The following is a 19157-nucleotide window of genomic DNA, read 5'->3' as shown; positions in this document are numbered from 1 at the left end:
AATAATTGTAGGGATTATAAAATGAAATATGTAAATTGTAATGTTTTACATATCCAGTTTTTGTGAAAATTTGAAGCCCTACTTTCTGCAGAGTATTTTGTTATTCATCTGTTAAAAAAAAAAAAAAACTAAAAAAAATTAATTAAAAAAGTAAACATAAAAGAAGAGCACATGAGAGATTAGTCTCTCTCTGCTCCACCACTTTCTGCCATGTGAGACCCCTGTGTTGCTGTAAAGCCACCGCCAAAGTAGACCCTCAGCAGATGTGTTCCCTGGACTTTGGATTTCCCGGCTTCCGAAACAGTAAGCAATATTTTTATTATAAATTACCCAATTCCAGGTATTTTGTTATAAGCAACAGAAATGAACTGATACCGAAAATTAGTACCAGAGAAATGGGATGTTGGACAAAGGTTGGAGGAGATTGGAGGACTCAGAAGAAGATAAGAAAACCAGGGAAAGTATGGAATGTTCTAGAGACTGGTTAAATGGTGGTGACCAGAATGCTTATGGAAATGTGGACTATAAAGACCACTCTTAAGAGGTCTCAGGTGTAAATAAGAATGGACTTATTGGAAACTGGGGCAAAGACCACCCTTGCTATGAAATGGCGAGGAACTTGGCTGCATTCTGTTCATGCCCAAAAGTTTTATGGAATGTGGAACTTAAAGATGCGTAATCAGGATACTTGGCAGAAGAAGTTTCTAAGCAGCAAAACAATCAGGAACCTGCATGGTTACTGGAGGCAAGGTATGACATAAAGCTGGAATTTAAAAGGAAAGTGGAGTGTAAAGGTTTGGAGAATTTGCAGCCTGGCTATATGGAAGAGAAATAGAGAGCATCTTCAGGAGAAAAATACAATGGTACAATCATTTGCTGAGAAGATTAGTACAAAAGAAAGGGATTATCAAGAGAAGCGGAGAAAGGCCCTGAAGGCATTGCAGAAGCTTCTGGGGCCAACCCTTCCATCACAGGCCCAGAGGCCTAGGAGACAAAATGATACTGGGGAACAAGCCTGAGTGTGGTGCCCTCCATGGGCTCACTGCCCAGGGCCACCTCGGGAAGCTGCTCCCCTCACCAGCACCCCAGCTGCCTTGTCTGCTCCAGTTGTGACTAAATTGGCCCCAGGTGTGGCTGGTCCAGCAGCTTTAGAAAATACGAGCCAGAAACACTGGCAGCGTCCACGGGGTGTTAGGTCTCCAGGCTCGCAGAATGCCAGAGTTGTGCAGGGTTGGGAGCCTCTACCCCCATTTCAAAGGATGTATGGAAAAGCCTGCAAGTTCGGGAAGAAATCTGTCATGGGGGTGTATTCACCACATAGATTCTTCACTAGAGTGATGCCCAGCAGAAACATGGGGTGGGAGTTGCAGCAGAGAAACCCCATCAGCGCCATGCATGGAGGGGCCTTAAGAGTGGGACAACTATGGAGACCTCAGAATTGTAGAGTCACCAGGCTGAAATGCCAGCCTGTGAGAGCTGAAGCGTGGATGGCCTCAGACCAGGAAAGCCATAGCTGCAGAGCTGCCTGAGAATTTGGGGACCTAATGTCCACACCAGTGTGCAGAGGATGTCTGACATGGAGTCTGGGTACATGATTCACCAGTTGTAAGATTCAATGCCTGCCCTCTGGGGTTTCGGACTTGTTTAGGATCTGTTACTCCTTTCCCCAATCCCATCCCATCCCTGAGATGTCCAAGGTAGTAAGAATAGACCGGGGACAAAAGAGAACCAAGGACTGAGCCTTGGAGGATTTCATCAACCTTTGTTAGTACCACTCAACAGAAAACACTTTGTCAAGGTCACCAATGACCTTGCTAAATCCAAATGTTCTTCCCCGGTCCTCATAGTATTTGCCCTATGTTTGAGTTAAGTTTCTTTCACATGCAAGCCAAAGAGTCATGATTAATATGTCCCTTCTCCAGAATTCCTAGAGATACAGGAAGGATGCAGGGGACCCTATATGTGGGAAGGAGTTCCAGCCAAACTTATTTGTATCTCAGAGGATAGCAGGCCACCTCACCTGATTTCAGGGATACAAACAAATCATAGAATTTAGAATATATGATGGTAAGAATTAGAATATAGCATTACGGAGTGATTTTTTTTCTGATATTTAAGATATTTTTAATCAACACATGATAATTGTACATATTTATGGAGTACTGTGTGATATTTCAATACGAGTATACAATGTGTAATAATCAAATTAAATCAATTGAAACATCCATCACCTCAAACATTTATCATATATTTGTGTTGGGAACATTCAAAATCCTCTCTTCTAGCTAATTGAAATTATACAATAAATTGTTAGTTATAGTCACCCTGCAGTGCTATAGAATGCGAGATCTTTGTCCTCCTACGTAGCTGCGATTTTGTATCCTTTAACCAACCTCTGCTATCCTCCTCCCCCATTTCTTTCTAGCCTCTGGTAATCACCATTCTGCTCTCTACATCTGTGTGATCAGCATTCTTAGCTTCCACATATGAGTGAAAACATGTGATATTTCTCTTTCAGTTCCTGGCTTATTTCACTTAACATAGTGTCCTCCAAGCTCATCCATGTTGAGGTGAATGACAGGATTTCATTCTTTTTCTGGCAGACTAGTATTCCACTGTGTAGATATACCACATTTTCTTTATCCACTCATCTGCCGATGGACACTTAGGTTGATTCCCTATCTTAGCTATTATGAATAGTGCTGCAATAAACATACAAGTGAAAATATCTTTTAAATATACTGATTTCCTTTCCTTTGGATGTATAACCAGTAGTGGAAGCATTATGGACTATTAAAGCTGGGAGATGCAAAGAAATTCTTGAGTCCACTGTTTTTTTAAATTTTAAATTCCAATTTTCATTGCTGGTATACTGCACAGCAATTGACATTTGCATATTGACCCTGTGTCCTGTGACTTTGTTATAATTGCTTATTTGTTCAAGGAAATTTTTGGAGATCATTCGTGATTTTCTACGTAGACAATCATGTCGTCTGTGAATAAAGGCAGTTTTATTTCTTCCCTTACAATATGTATACCTTTTATTTCTTTTTCTTGAACTTCCAGTACAATGTTGTGTAGGAGTGCTGAGAAAGAACATTTTTGGCTTGTCCTAAATCTTAGGAAGAAAGCATCCAGTTTCTCACTACTAAATATGATTTTAGTATAGTTTTTATTGTAGATCTTCTTTATCAAATTGAGAAACTTTGCCAATATTTCTAGTTTCCTAAGAGTTTTTCCCCCCAAATCATGAATTGGTTTTGAATTTTATAAAATGCTCTTTGCATCAATTGGTATGCTTGAGTTTTCTTCTTTAGCTTGTTGATGTGGTAAATTACATTGGTTGATTTTCAAATGATGAACCAGCCTTGTGCACCTGGATTACTTGGTTGTGGCATATAGTTCTTTTTATACATTGTTGGCTTTGATTTCCTAATACTTTGTTGATTTTTGCATGCATGTTCATGAAAGATATTGGTCTGTAGTTTTCTTTTCTTGTAATGTACTTATATGGTTTTGGTATTAGGGTAATTCTGGCCTATAGAATGAGTTAGGAAGTGTTCCACTTGCTTTTGTTTTCTGGAAGAGATATGGAAAATTGATATAATTTCTTCATTGAATGTTAGGTAGAATTCACCAGTAAAACCCTTGGGGCCTAGAGCTTTATCTTTTGAAAAGATTCATTTTTAAAAATAGATATAGGGCTCTTTAGGCTATGTATTTCTCTTTCTGTGAGTTTTGGTAACTTATGTATTTAAGGAACTGGCCTGTTTTATTTAAATTATTAAATTTGTGGGCATAAACTTTTTTTTATAAGTTTTTCCTTATTACGCTTTTAATGATGTCCATGGCATCAGTAGTGATAAACCCTTTCATTTCTAATGTTAGCAATTTGTGTCTTCTCTCTTTTGTTATTCATTAGCTAATATTAGTGGTTTTTTTCAAAAAATCAGTTTTTGGTTTTGCTGATTTTCTTGTTTTCCTGTTTTCAGTTTTATTGATTACTGCTCCAATTTTTATTATTTGTTTCCTTCTACTTACTTTAGGCAAAATTTGCTCTTCTTTCTCTAGTTTCCTAAGGTAGAAGCTTAGATGATTAATTTTAGATACTACTACTTTTCTAATATGTACAGGTAAGGCTATAATTTCCCTGAAAGCACTGCTTTCATTGCGTTCCACAAATTTTGGTAAGTTGTGTTTTCATTTTCATTTAGTACAAAATATTTTTAAAGTTTCTCTTGAGAATTCTTTGCTGACTCATTGACCTATTTAGAACTGGACTGTTTAATTTCCAAATATTTAGGGATGAGCCCACTGGTTTTTAAAATGTGCTCTGAACATCTAGGGTTCTCCAGAGCTGCCTTAAGTTATCCGGAAGGTACAGGAGATGACAAAGGCTAAACAAAGAGGTCAGGCTGTGGCACTTGTGCTTTCACCTTCCTCCCCTCAGAAATTCAGTGTTCATATCTTTTGTTAATTGGCTAGGTTATACTGTGGTGTGCTGGTGAGAAACCTGCTGCTAATACAACAAAGGTTTATTTTTTACTTATGCCACTGGTCAGTAGGGTTTGGATCATATATATCACTCAGCACATACAGCTGAAATTCTAGGACTCCAGTGTGGGACTTTTTTTTTTTTCCTACTTAGTGTTACAGGGCTGCGCTCTAACCAACTGAGTTAACTGGCCAGCCCAGGATTTTAACAGGTGAGATGGATAGATAATTCTCAAATGCTTGTATGTTAGCACCTTTAAAAAACTATCTGTCTGTGACATGGAGACAAGGAGAAAGAAAATGTGCAAATAATGCTTTGGTAATTGCCAAGACTCAAAAGATTTGAGAGTAATTTCAATTTACATACATTTCTTGCTCAGCTGTTTTGCCAGATGCAGAAATGTTTGAAAGTATAAACTAGGTAGCAGGAGGAATTGCCCAAGTTAGCATAAGATGCAGGATTCCTGAACTCAGGCAAATGACAGACAGTAGACAGTGGCTGCTGGTCATTACTATATCTTCAGTGTAACTAGTGAAGAATTTCCACCAAGGGGCAAAAATTTGTGGTGTACGCAGGCTTTCACTTTTGGCCATTCTGATATCTCTCTCTCTCATTCTCCACCTCTTCTCTAACTCTACCTAAAGAGAGAGAGAGAGATACACACACGTAAACTATATACTTATATCTCTATTAATATGTTAATAATACATATTGTAAACTTTTATTGAAAGACTAATTCAAATAATACTAAAGAGTATCTGATCAAAAGTAGGTCTCCCCTTTGTTCCTGATCCGCAAGTCTTCCTCCCCAGAGGCAACAATTCTCATAAACTTCTTGGGTATACTTTCAGAAATAACCTACGAATGTTCTTACAAAAATAAACAGCAGAACTTACTAAAATAAATAGCATTCTTCTACCATCACCAGCAATTAACTAATAAGGACAGGTAATAGGAAATATTACAATTTGCATAATAGCAATAAAAACTAAAAAAAAAATCTAGAATTTTACCTAAAAATATTGCACAAGAGCTTTACAGAGAAAATGTTGCAAACTCTAGTGGAAAGTGTAAGTAAAAACATGCACAATAGCATATGTGAGCCATCCTCATGGGTTGGATAGCTTTATCATCATGCATTTGTCAACACTCTCCAAATAAATCTATACAGTTAGTGCAATTCCAAATAAAAAATATTCATCACAAATTTTTGAGGAACTTGATAATGTTATTCTAAAATTCATGTGCAATAGTATAGGTATACAAGGAGCTAACTTTTGAGCAATTTTGAACACTAAAAACAAAGAGGAGGAATTTATTCTACCACATAGTAGGCATATTACAACGCTACAGTAATAAAAAGAAAAAAGGAATGTTGGCAACATAAGAACAAAGGAATAAACAGAACTGAGAGCACAGAAATAGACCAATGTATGTGAAATTATACGATAAAGATGCTTACAAATTAGGGGGGAGATTTTTGTTTACTAGGTGAGTATGGGAAAATTATTAAGTGAAGAAAAATAAAATTGGGTATCTATCTCACAACATGAACCGAGGTTAATTCAAAATGGATTAAAGACTTTAATGTGAAAGATAAAATATAAATATGTTCATGAAAATACAAGTGAATATCTTTGTATCTTTTGAGGTAGCGGAGAATGTTTTGAACAAGACCAAAAAAAAAAAAAAAAAATGCAACCACAAGGAAAAAAAAATCCATGGGTCTGACAAGATCAAAATTAAGGATTTCTATTCAATAAAGGTCACCACAGACAAAAATTCACAAAACCTGACAAGTAATCAATATCAAGAATGTACAAGGAAATCCTTGCATATCAGTGAGAGAAAAACAGGAAAATCCAAGAGCAAAAAATGGGCAAAGACCACGAGGAAGTCATGCATGAAAGGAGAAACCCAGGGGACAAAGTCTTGTGTATTACTCCCCGCAGAGCAATGCACATGTGAACAAGGCAGGCCTTCACTCACATTAGCTGCCCCAAGGGTCAAAAGTTGGCTGATGTCAAGTTTGATCAAAAATGTGGGAAGCTGGGAACTCTAATCCAGTGTTCTAGGAAATGTAAATGTCGGGTAGTACTTACAGAAATACAATGTTCACATACCCTGTGATCTAGAATCTAATCTGCTGTTCCTGCTGAAAGCCATTTCTTTCCGTGTGTTTGGGCGAGTAGGGCAGGTAGAGGCTATGCAGGTGTCTACCACAAGGGACATGAAAAGATTCATTAGGAAATGCTATGCAGCAGTTAGAATCAATAAACCAAATGTACATAGAACAACATGGATCCTAAACAGAATAGAGTTGAGTGCATAAAAATTAAATAATGAGATATCTGGCATGGTGACATTTATGGAATTAAAAGCACATACGATTACAAAATTCCGTACATAAAGGCGAGTGATAGATCAGACACATTAGGAGTGTTCCTGCCGTGGGAGGGAGAAAGAGAGTGGGAACCGTGGATGGAGCGGAAAAAGCAAAACGAGGTCTTATGCCTTTGGAAGACTTCTCAGGCTCAAGACCCTGGGTCTATACCATCAGATAGCACAATTGTGTGCATAGTGTCAGATATTATGGTTACATCACAATATACTTAGCAGTCAGATTTTGGTGGTTATTTAGATTGTTTATGATGTTCTTTTTTCTCATAGACAATATTGCATTGAACATCCTTGCACATCTTTGCAAAGTGTGGATCAGTAGGATAAGTTGCTAAAAGTAACTGAGTACAATTGCTGAGGTGATATATATTGCCATTTAATTTAACAAAAATTGATAAATTAGTCTTGAACAAATTTATACTCTCAACATTGCCAACATCGTGTAATATCAAACTTTTTGATTCTTGCTATGCTAATTAATGAAACATTTTAATCATTATTGAAAGTTTTGTTTACTTAATTATAAATGGCTTTGCATAATATTTTTAATACAGGCCTAGGCCCTACATATTACCATTGGTAGTTGGCCTTTTTCTTATTAATTTACAAGTCTTCTTTATTTATTAAGATTTATTAAGAATTTAGTCATTTTTCATATGTTCTGTAAAGTTAAAGCTAGCTAGGTAAACGTCTATCTCCGTCTACTGTATCTATATCTAGATCACTTACTGTATTCTGCAGCTGATAACAACGTACCTGAACATGGTTAACTTTTAAAGAAACAATTTATTTTGTAAGACAGTTTTGGAGGCTGGAGAATACAAGGTCCAGGGAGCACGTGTGGCGAGGGCCTTGTTCTCAGTGGTGTCTCTGCAGAGGCCCATGGTGACGCAGGCAATCACATGGCAAAGGCTGGACAAGACCACTCTAACGTGGTCACTTGCTCTCCTTATAAAGCTGCTAGTCTATTCCCTGATACCCTACTAAATCATTCACTCATGAATCCACGAATAGGTTAATCCACTCATGAGGGAGGGCATAGTCCTCATGACCCACTTACTTCTTCAAGGCCCCACTTTTCAAATACCTTATTGAGGATTAAGTTCTAACATGAGCTTTGGAGGGGCAAACATTCAACCCATAGCACATATGTTTTATTGTATAACTTTCATGATTTCACTTTTTACCATAAATTTAATCTGTCTAAAATTTACTTTGAGTAAGAAGTAAAGTAGGGATCCAAGGGCTTAATTTTTTTCCTTATATTTAGTCAATTGTCCCAACATTATTTATTAAATTACCCATATTTATTGTATACTTTTCTAAAAATTAGAATTTTTATTCTTTTCAATTGATCTGTCTCTTTGTTAATATCTAAATACTTAATCATTCTAGATTTATGAGACAATCAGATTAGTTTCTTCTTACTACTTTTATTTTCATATTTTTTGTGTTTCTTCTTACAAGTTTATTTCTTCATATGTAGTTTACAATTATATTATCTAGCTCAAGGAATGTGAAGAGGACATCCTTGAAGGGGGAAAGCCTGCCCTGGGGAATCAGAGCCCAGGCTGGGATAGGAGGGTGTCCATGCACGGAGGGTGTCCACGCAGGGAGGGAGTGGTGGCCAAAGTGAGAGATCAGTTACATACAGAGAATTGGCCAAGTAAGTAAATCCCTTAAGTATAATGGAACCCAGGTTTCTGATTGTTAGACAGGAGAATTGCAAATATGGAAAGGGAGAAAACCAGAATAAATTCTGTGGTATTGGGCTGGAATTGAAGGCTTTATTATGAACTCATGGTGTTCTAGCTATAGATCTGTAGAAATAAACATAAATGTTAATGTGTGTGTGTGCATGTGTGTGTGGTGTCTATATTCTAGCTTTGTTCACTGAAGGGGCCTGGGAGCCATCACACCCCAACAGCAATTAGCACATCTAGCAGCAGTTCTTGGCTTCTACATACCATTCATATTAGTTTCCTTTTGTTGCTATAGCAAATCACCACACACTTGTGGCTTAAAACATTATCTTACAGTTAATCCAAAATGGGTCTCCCAGGGTTAAAAATCAAGGCATTGGCAGGGCTAGAGGACATTAGTTTATTCTAGGTTGTAGTGGAGAATCTGTTTTCTTGTTGCAGCTTCTGGAGGCCACCTGCATTCTTCACTCACAGTCCTTTCTATCTCTAATGCCAGCAATGGCATCACTCTGACCTCTGTTTTCATCCTCCCATCTCTTTCTCTCATTCTGATGCTCCAGTCTCTCTCTTTCACTTATAGGGACTGTGATTACATTGGGCCCACCTGATAATCCAAAATAAATAGCCCATCACAAGATAAACTCCTCTTAACTTGATTACACGTGTGAAGTCCCTTTGCCATGCATGGTAACATATCCACAGGTCTTAATGGTCAGAACATGGACATTTGTGGAGGCTATTGTCCTGCATACCCTACCATTCTCCCTGAAAGGGATGAGAGGTCCTTGGAGAAATGGGCGACTCCAGGGCTGGAGCATCCTGTTGTGCCAGAAAATAAGAAAGGATTCAAAGAATGATGCAGAAGCCAGATTAAAGGGATTCCCAAAGGCCAAATTGGAAACAAGATGAATAATGAGAGTTACGGAATACGAATAAGGGTAAAATAGGAATCTTAGAGTTCATACTGATAGAAGTAAATTAATAAATAAATGTAAAGTTTGATAAGAAGTGGAATATTTATATAGTTCCAAAGTATCTCCCACCAAAATATGTTGTCATTACAAAGATGCAAAGCATAACTTTGTAGTGAAGGAGCCGAGAGACATCACCTTAATCAAGGAATCAAAGTGAATATCAATATCAGCAGTAATGAGACAAGTTGAAATTATGTGCCACCTGATAAAGATGAGATAGGGAAACAGCATTGCTTCTGGGATATTCATATGAAAAGGGTATAATCTAAATCTAATTATGAGAAAACATAAGACAAACCCAAATTGAGGAATATTCTAAAAAAAAAAAATTGCCTATAATCTTCAAGAGATTTAAGGTCGTTAAAGACAGGGAAAGACTAAGGAACAGTGCTATATGGAAGTAGACTAACAAGATATGAAAATTAAACACAACATGCTATCCTGCACTAGGTCCTTTTACTATAAAGGGTATTATAGGAACAACTGGTGAAACTTGAAAGAAATTAGATGGTAGTAATATAAAATGTTAATTTCCTAATTTCAATTGTACTGTTGTGAGTATTAGAAGAACACACACAAAACTTACTAAAGTGTTCAAGGGTAACAATTCAACCACAATGTTGGCAATTTATTTTCAAATGGTGCAGGTAAGAATTCTTTGTAGGGTAGTTCTAACTTCTTGAAAGTTTGTAATTATTTCAAATATTAAAGAAAAATCATAGTGTCTAGTTGGAAAAAGTCACATTGTCATTTTTGTTGGGAGTGCATTCAATTTACAGATTATAAGAAGATCAATGTTTGCAATACTGCATTTTTGATGAAATAAAGGGACATATACTCCCATTTGTCAAGGCTTCTTTCATGTTCTTTGATTTTTTATAGCTTTTTCTATGTGAATCTTCATAATTGCTTGTATGTTTATTCCTTCGCATGTTAATTTTTACTATTTAGTAAATGAGTTCTATTATTCCATTACATTTTTAAGTGTTTTTTAAGAAATTATTATTATTATGTATAGGAAAGTGATTGATTTGGTAAATTAACTGTAACCAGCCATTTTCAAGATTATCTAATAGTTTTCAGTTAATTCCATTGAGATCTACAGATAAAAAATTATGTCTGCAAAAGGCTAATATTTTTGTCTCCTTTTTAATTTGTATGCCTCACATAGTTCTTTAATAAAATTTCAGTGCATAGTTATTCCCGGAAGAATATTAAATAATAGCATAATGCTGGAAAACTTTGCCTTTTTCACAACTTTAAACATTTAGTACAGTGCTGACTTCTTTTTTGACTTGAATGCTGCCTTTGTAATAATCTTTATTATTTCATCTAGATAAACTTTTTTTCCCCCTCTCCCTTAACTTATATATTATTATGGTAAATTTGAACCATCCTTGCATTCCTGCCAAGATACTTGCTTTGCTTGATATATTATACTTTTAATGAGTTGCTAGATTTTACGTGAAAAAAATCTGTAGTTTACATCAAAATTTATAAATAAGTTTGATCTGGTACTTGCTTGTTTTGTGCGATTTAAAGAAAAACTCTCTAAATGATGAGGTTCAGAGAGCTTCTGAGTTGGTGAACACACGGAGGTGCTGGAAGCGCATGGAAGCTCCATGCCATCACCCACCCCTCTATCCACACTTCACTGTCTCTCTCCCAATGTGGCTGTTTCTGAGTTGTACCCTTGTAATAAGCTGGTAACCATAAGTAAAGCATTTTTCTGAGTTCTGTGAGTCATTCTACTGAATTATTGAACCAGAGGTGGAGGGGCTGTGGGATTCCCTGAATTTATAGCTGGTAGGTCACAAGTACAGGTGGCCTGGGACTCACAACTGGGATCTGAAGTGGGGTCAATCTGGTGGGACTGAACCCTTAACCGATGGGGTCTGCCCTGGGCTCTGGGTAGATAATGTTAGAACTGAATTAAATTGTTGGGCACCCAGTTGGTGTCAGAGAATCAAAGAATTGGTGTTGGAAAAGACACTATGTATTTGGTGTCAAGAGGATAAAAGCCTTTCTCGTGGAGAATTAACTATTCCCAAGGAACAAGAGCAAACTAGAAGCAGACTGAGCCACACCAGAGCTGAACGCTGCCTTCACCCTAGACTGAAATAAGGATCCAGTCACCACTCTATTGATCACTGGAAAAAGGGATTATTGATTATTTCAGGCAAAACTAACCTACTGTGTGAGCAGTTAAGAGAGGGTTTACCCTTGGGGAGCACATGTCGTGATGAGAAGGGTCATAAGATGAACTTCTGGGGGTACTAGTCTTGCTCTGTGTTTTGAACTGGATGTTAGTTACACAGATGTGTCTAGTGTGTGGAAAGTTAGAAAGCTGGACGTTTATGGCTTACTTTTTTCCGTAAGTATATTGTATTTCAAAAAAAGTATACTTAAAAAAAAAAGTCCTGTGTTCCAGTTCTGCTGAGGTGGAGTAAAGATCTGCTGACATAACACAACAAACAGGCACGAAAGACTCCGATAAGCAGAAAGAAGAGGCTCCTCAGGACGTGAGGAGCAGCATGGCATAGAAAAAAAACCTCCAAGAAAACCTATTACTTCTACCCAAAGAATCAGGAGTAGGGCAACCTAACAACAGAAAACTCTGTTGGCATTACCCACCTTACTCCAGCTAAACACCAGTGGAAAAACCTCGCCCACCTGCACCCGTGTTTTTAGCAGGACTGAGCCAGGGATTGAGCTTCTGCACTCCCCAGAGGCCCCCCTCCACCTCACCAAAGCAGACTGTGCTCTGATCCCCCTCCGGGTGACACAGAGTGGAGAGGTAATCTTCCATTCCCTCCAGCAGAACCAGGCACTGCTCCAGTTTCTCTGCCAGGACAGCACTGGCTGGGCTGAGAGGGGAGCAGATCTTCAAATCTCTGCCCAGTGGAAGCAGTCAGTGCTCCAATTCCCCTCCAGGAGAGTGTCCCCTCCAGGGGTCTGGTGCAGAGCTGAGCCTCCACCCACAACAAGGGGGAAGAGGTGGTGCAAAGGAAAATAGTCAAGACCCCCCATCCCTCCCATCCTAGTGCCAGCAGGTCCAGGGAGGAGCTGAGACACCACCCCTCTGTGGTAGGAGGATATGTTGATTTCAATTCTCTCTCACCTGCCATGCCATGGAGCTTCCTCCCCCACCTTGCAGCAACAAAGCAGCTTGAACATTGTGAGTCAGACCTCTGCTTTACCCCGCCCTAGTGGCAGTGGGGCCCAGCAGGAAGCTGAGCACTCCCCACCCCCAGCTCTCTGTCACACCTCCACAGGAGGACTGCCTGATTACAAAAAAGAAAAAAAAAGATTAAATAGGGTAAAGTGTCTCATGATATAAAGTCCAAAATGTACAAGTACAATTAAAAATCATTCAATTATCTGCCAGGGATTTTAAAGCAACTGTCATAAAAATTCTTCAACAAGCAATTATGTCTTCTCCTAAAGCAAATGAAAAAATTAAAATATCCTAGAAAAGAAATAGAACTTACAAAAAAGAACTAACTGGAAATTATAGAAGTGAAAAAATACAATAACAAAAAACTAGCTGGATGGGTTCAATAGTAGAGTAGAGATGACAGAGGATGGAATTAGGAAACTTGATCAGTAGAATTACCCAATCTGGTCAGTAGGGAATAAATAGACTGAAAAAAATTAACAGAATCTCAGGGACTTGGTTGATGATAACAGAAGAACTAGCATTTGTATGGCTGGAGTTCCAGAAAGAGAGAAGGAAGAGACCAGGCCCCAACAATGCTCATAGTCAAAGTAAAAGCTGAAAACTTCCTAAGTTTGACAAAAGACATAAACCTACAGATTCAAGAAGGAGAGTGGATCCCATATAGGATAAACCCTAAGAAATCTGTGACAAGACACATCATAATTTAAACTTCTGAAAACTAAAGACAAGGAAAAAATCTTGAAGGCATCCAGAAAGAAACAACACATCACCTATAGGGGGACACAAATTTAAACAATGAGTATTTCTCATCTGAAATCACAGAGGGCAGAGGAAGTGGCACAACATTTTTCAAGTACTGAAAGAAAATAATTGTCATTTGCAAGTTCTATATATGCAAAGAAAATATCCTTCAGGAATTAAAGGGGAAATAATGGGATTCTCAGATGAGGGAAAACTAAAAGAGTATTTGCTAGCAAACTTATTCCTAAGAATGGCTTAAGGAATTGCTCTACACAGAAAGGAAGTGAGAACAGAACAAGTTTTGGAACTTCAGGAAAGAAAACAAACATTGAGATGGGTAAAGATAATAGACTATCTTACTTCTCATGAGTTTATTAAATAGTATTTGATGGTGAAAGAAAAATTATCATATCACCTAATGTGATGTTCAATGTATGTAGAGGAAATACTTATAAAAATATATGTGAAAAGTGGGGCGGATAAATAGACCTAAGTATAAGTAAGGTTTCTAAACTTCACTCAAGTAGTAAAATGTCAATACCAGTAGACAGTGATAAACTATGTGTGCATATTGAAATACCTCGAGCAACCACTAAAACAACTACATAAAGCAATAAACTACAAATCACTACAAATAAGTCAAGATGGAATGCTAAAAAATGATTAAGTAACTCAGAGGAAGGTGACAAAGGTGAAAAAGAAAAATGAGAAACAGAAGAAACAAACAGAAAACAAATTAATAATATAGCAGACTTAAACTCAACTACATCAATAACTACCTTAAATGTAAATGGTCTAAATACACCAATTAAAATGAAGAGACTGGCAGAGTGGATTAAAAAACATGATCAAACATTATTCTGCCTACAAGATACTTGCTGCAAATACAAAAACATAGGTAGGATGAAAGTAAAAGGATTGAAAAGTTATACCATGAAAACATTCATTTAAAAATTTTAAAAAAGCAAACTTGTCTATATTAATATCAGATAAAGTAGACTTTAGAGCAAAGAAAATTATTACAGACAAAGAGGGACATTAAATAATGGTAAAAGGATCAATCCACCAGGAAGACAACAATTCTAAAGGTGTATGCACCAAACAAGAGAGTTTAAAGGTAAAAACAAAACCTGATAGACCTGAAAAAAGAAATAGATAAATCCACAATTCTAATTGAGGACTTCAACATTCTACTCTCAGCAACTGATAAAACTACTGGACAGAAAACCAGCAAGGATATTAAAAAAAAAAAAAGCCCTCAACAACACAATCAACCAACAGAATTTTGTTGACATAGAATACTCCACTGAAAAAAACCAGAAAAATACACATATTTTTTCGAATACCCATGGCACATTCACCAAGATAGACCATATTCTGGGACATAAAACAAACCTCAACAAATTTAAAATGATCAAAATGATACAATGTGATTTCTGACCACAACGGAATCTGACTTAGAAAGCAGTAACAGAGTGATGGTAAGAAATTCTTTAAAGAGTCAGAAATTAAGCCGCACCCTTCTAAACAGACCATAGATCAAAGAGGAAATATCAAAGGATATTTAAAAAATAGAACTTAGTGAAAATGAAAATAAAACATATCAAATGATGCGGAATGCATCTAAAGCAGTGTTGAAAAAAATTTATCGCACGAAATGCATAAATTATAACGTAAAAAGGGTCTCAAATCAATAATCGTAGTCCTCATTTCAAGAAACCAGAAAAAAAAGAGAAATATGCACCCAGAGCATGCAGAAGAAAATAAATAATAAAGAGAAGAAAGCAATGAAATTGAAAATAGGAAAACAATAGAGAAAAATCAGTGAGACCAAAAGGTGGTTCTTCTATAAAAATATCAATAAAATTGATAAACCTCTAGCCATGACACAAATCACCAATATGAAAAATGAAAAACCCAGAGGATATCACTTCAAATCCTGCAACCATTAAAATGATAATAAGGGAACAGTACGAGTAAATTCGCACTCATAAATTAGACAACTTAGAAGAGATGGACCAACTGCTCTGAAAGCACAAGCCACCAAACCGAACCAAGAAGAAACAGGTAAACTGTATAGTCCCATAACCATTAAAAAACTTGAATGTGTAACCTAAAAACTCCTAAAAAAGATATCTCCAGGTCCAGATGGCTTGACTGGTTAATTCTAACAAATGTGTAAGGAAAAATTAACACCAATTTTGCACAATCTCTTTCAGTAAGTAGAAGAGGAAAGGACTCTTTTCAACTATTTTGTCAGACTAATATCACCCTGACAAAGACAGTACATAAAAAAACTACAGACCAATATCTTTCATGAGCTTAGACCTCAAAATCTGCAACAAAATGTTAGCAAATCAAACTTTAAACAGCATAAAAAGAAGTATACACCATAACCAAGTGGGATTCATTCTAGGTATGCAAGGCTGGGTCCGTCTTCGGAGATCAGTCAGCGTAGGCTGCCATTCAACAGGCTAAAGAGCAAAGGTGGATGATCATATTCATTGACACCAAGTAGCTGATAAAATCCAACGTCCATTTATGATAAACACCTTAAGCAATCTAGGAAGAGAGGAGAACTTTTTCAACTTGATAAAGAACAGCTACAAAAAGCCCACAGCTGAAATCATACTTAACACTGAAGGCTTGAAATCTTTCCTTGTAACATCTAACATGCTTTCCCTCTAATGTCAAGGCAAGGACATATGCTCTCACCACTTATTCAACATATTATTTGAAGTTCTCTACTCATTGCAACAAGGCGAGAAAAATAGATAAAAGACACACATATTAGTAATAGTTAGGAAGAAATAAAATTGTATTTGTAGATGACATCATTGGCTATGTAGAAAATCCTAAGGAATCTAAAAAAGAACCAAAAACCAAAACCTCCTAGCACTAATAAATAAATAAATGAGTACAGCAAGGTCACGGGATACAAAATCAACACATAAACATCAATTATATTTCTATGTGCTAGGTATGGACATCTGGAAACTGAAATTAGAAACACAATACCATTTACAATCACTTCAAAGAAAATGAAATATTTATATATAAACTTAATAAAACATGTACAGGGACTGTATGCTGGAAATTACAGTATGCTACTAAAAGTAGTTAAAGAAGACTTAATTAAATGAAGATACATACTGTTTTCATGGATTGGAGGACTCAACAGAGTAAAGATGTCAATTGTCCACAAATTGATCCATAAATTTAATGCAATTCCTATCAAAATCTCACCAAGGGTTTTTGGAGACCTACACAAACTTATTCTAAAATTTATCCAGAGAAGTACAGGCTTAGAATTGCTAAAACAATCTTGGTAAAAGAATAAAGTGGGAAGAATCACTCTGCCTGACTTTAAGGCCCAATACGCACATAGCTAGTAATCTAGACAGTGTGGTGTCAGTGGAGAGACAGTCATACAGATCAGTGAAACAGAATTGAGAACCCATAAATAGACCCAAACAAATAACCAAATTATTTTTGATAAAGGTGCAAAAGCGATTCAAAGGAGACTTTGCAATAAATGGTGTTGTAGTGATTGGACATCCATAGGTAAAACAATGAATCTCAACCTCATCTCACATCTTATACAAAACTTAATTCAAAATGGATTATGAACTTGAATGTAAAAGATAAAGTATAACACTTTAAGAAAAACTCTTAGGAGAAAATCTTCAGAATCTAGGCCCAGGCAAAGAGTTCCTAGACTTGACAGCAAAGGCATGATCCAAAAGAAGGAAAAATTAGTAAATTAAATCACTTCCAAATTAAATATGTTTATTTTGTCAAAGACCCTGTCAGAAGGCTGAAAAGACAGACTAACCACTGGGAGAAAATATTGGCAAACCACGTATCTGAAGACTCATCTGGAATACATAAAGAACTCTTAAAATCAACAAATAAAAAAATAATTTAATAAAAGAAAACGTGCAAAAGACATGAACAGAACATCTTGGCAATTTCTTACAAAATTAAATATCCAACTATAATACTACCAAGCAATTGCTCTCTTGGGAATTTATTTCAGAGAAATGAAAATGTATGTTTGCACAAAGATCTGTATATGAATATTCGTCACAGCTTTATTCATAATAGCGCCAAACTGGAAACAATCTGGATGTTCTTTAATGGGTTAACCAAACTTTGGTGCACTCTCACGGTGGAATACTAGGAGATGGTAGAAAGCAATGGATTACTATGTGCAACAATTTGGATGAGTACTACATGACTTCATTTATACACGTTCTTGAAGTAACAAAATTATAGAAATGGAGAGCAGATTAGCAGTTTCCATGGTTAAGTGGGGGGCAATAGAGGAGAGGGTTTGGCTATAAAAGGGCAACATGAAGGTTCTTCATAGTGATGGAAATGTTCTGTATTACTTAATTATATCTTGATTGTATCACAGTCAATATCTTTGTTGTGATACTGTACTGTAATTTTGCAAAGTGTTACCATTTTGTGGAACTGAATTAAGGGTATAGGAGATATTTCTGAATTATTACTTACAACTGCATGTGAATCTACAGTTATCTCAAAAATAACACAGGAACAAAAAGACTATGCTAAAAAATTAACAAAAAAAACCCTCCTGTGAAACTTCTGAATTTGGTACTTGAGTAGAGTTACAAATCTTTGACACTTTCCCCAATTTATTCTCTGATAATTGATCTCATTATATTTTCTAACACTAACTATATAAATTATGTTTTATACAGAAAAAAAATTTTTCACACAGGTTTTCAAGTTTATTTGCAGGGTTAACTTATTCATCTCCTACGGTTTGTTTACTTTTCTTTGTATCTGTCGTTATGTCTCCATTTTCATTTCTACTTTTGTGTATTTGTGATTTCACTACTTTTTTTCTTTATTAGTCTGACTAGTCCCCCCCCCACACCCACCCATGAAAACAAGATTTTGTTTTATTTTTCTCAAAGTCCCTGCTTTTTAATGTACTAATTCCTCCATCTCTTATTTTATAATTGATTTATTTATGCTTTATCCTTACTAATTCCTTCGTTCTGCTTTCTTCATGCTTAATATTTTGTTCTTTGTGTAACTTTTCAATTGAATTATTTTCATTTGTTCTTACTGAGTAAAATAAACTAAGGCTGTAAAGTGCCTTCTGGGCACTGCTTTTACTCCTAAGTTATAACAGGCAGTGTTTTTATTGTTGCTATTTCCCAGGTATTCACTGGTCACTTTTTTGCTTGGACCACAGGTGCTCAGAAATGGAGCTGACACTTCCTTGGGTCATGACACACTCCATTATTGGTACATTCATGGTCCTATTTTATTTCATATTTATTCATTGGTTGTTTGTTTGATTTTAATAATAAATAAAGATTTAAGAACCTACTGTGCAACGAGTAACTAGAACTTTCGTAAAAACTTGGATCTACTTTTGTGATCCTGTCTCACCCCAGCCCCTGCTGGTTTTCCCCTCAGTTAAGCATCATTATAATTCTTGCTTCCCCACCCAATATTTTAAAATAACTTTAGTGAGATAAAATCCATACACCATACAGTTCACCAATTTAAAGTGTACAATCCAATGATTTTTATATATTCACAGAGTTGTGCAACCATCAGTGTAACCTAATTTTAGATCAAGTTGGGGAATATTGCCATCTTAGCTATACGATGTCTTC

Source organism: Cynocephalus volans, chromosome 7 (assembly GCF_027409185.1).
Source record: "Cynocephalus volans isolate mCynVol1 chromosome 7, mCynVol1.pri, whole genome shotgun sequence".
NCBI classification, from domain to species: Eukaryota; Metazoa; Chordata; class Mammalia; order Dermoptera; family Cynocephalidae; genus Cynocephalus; species Cynocephalus volans.
This window is presented reverse-complemented; position numbering follows the sequence as displayed.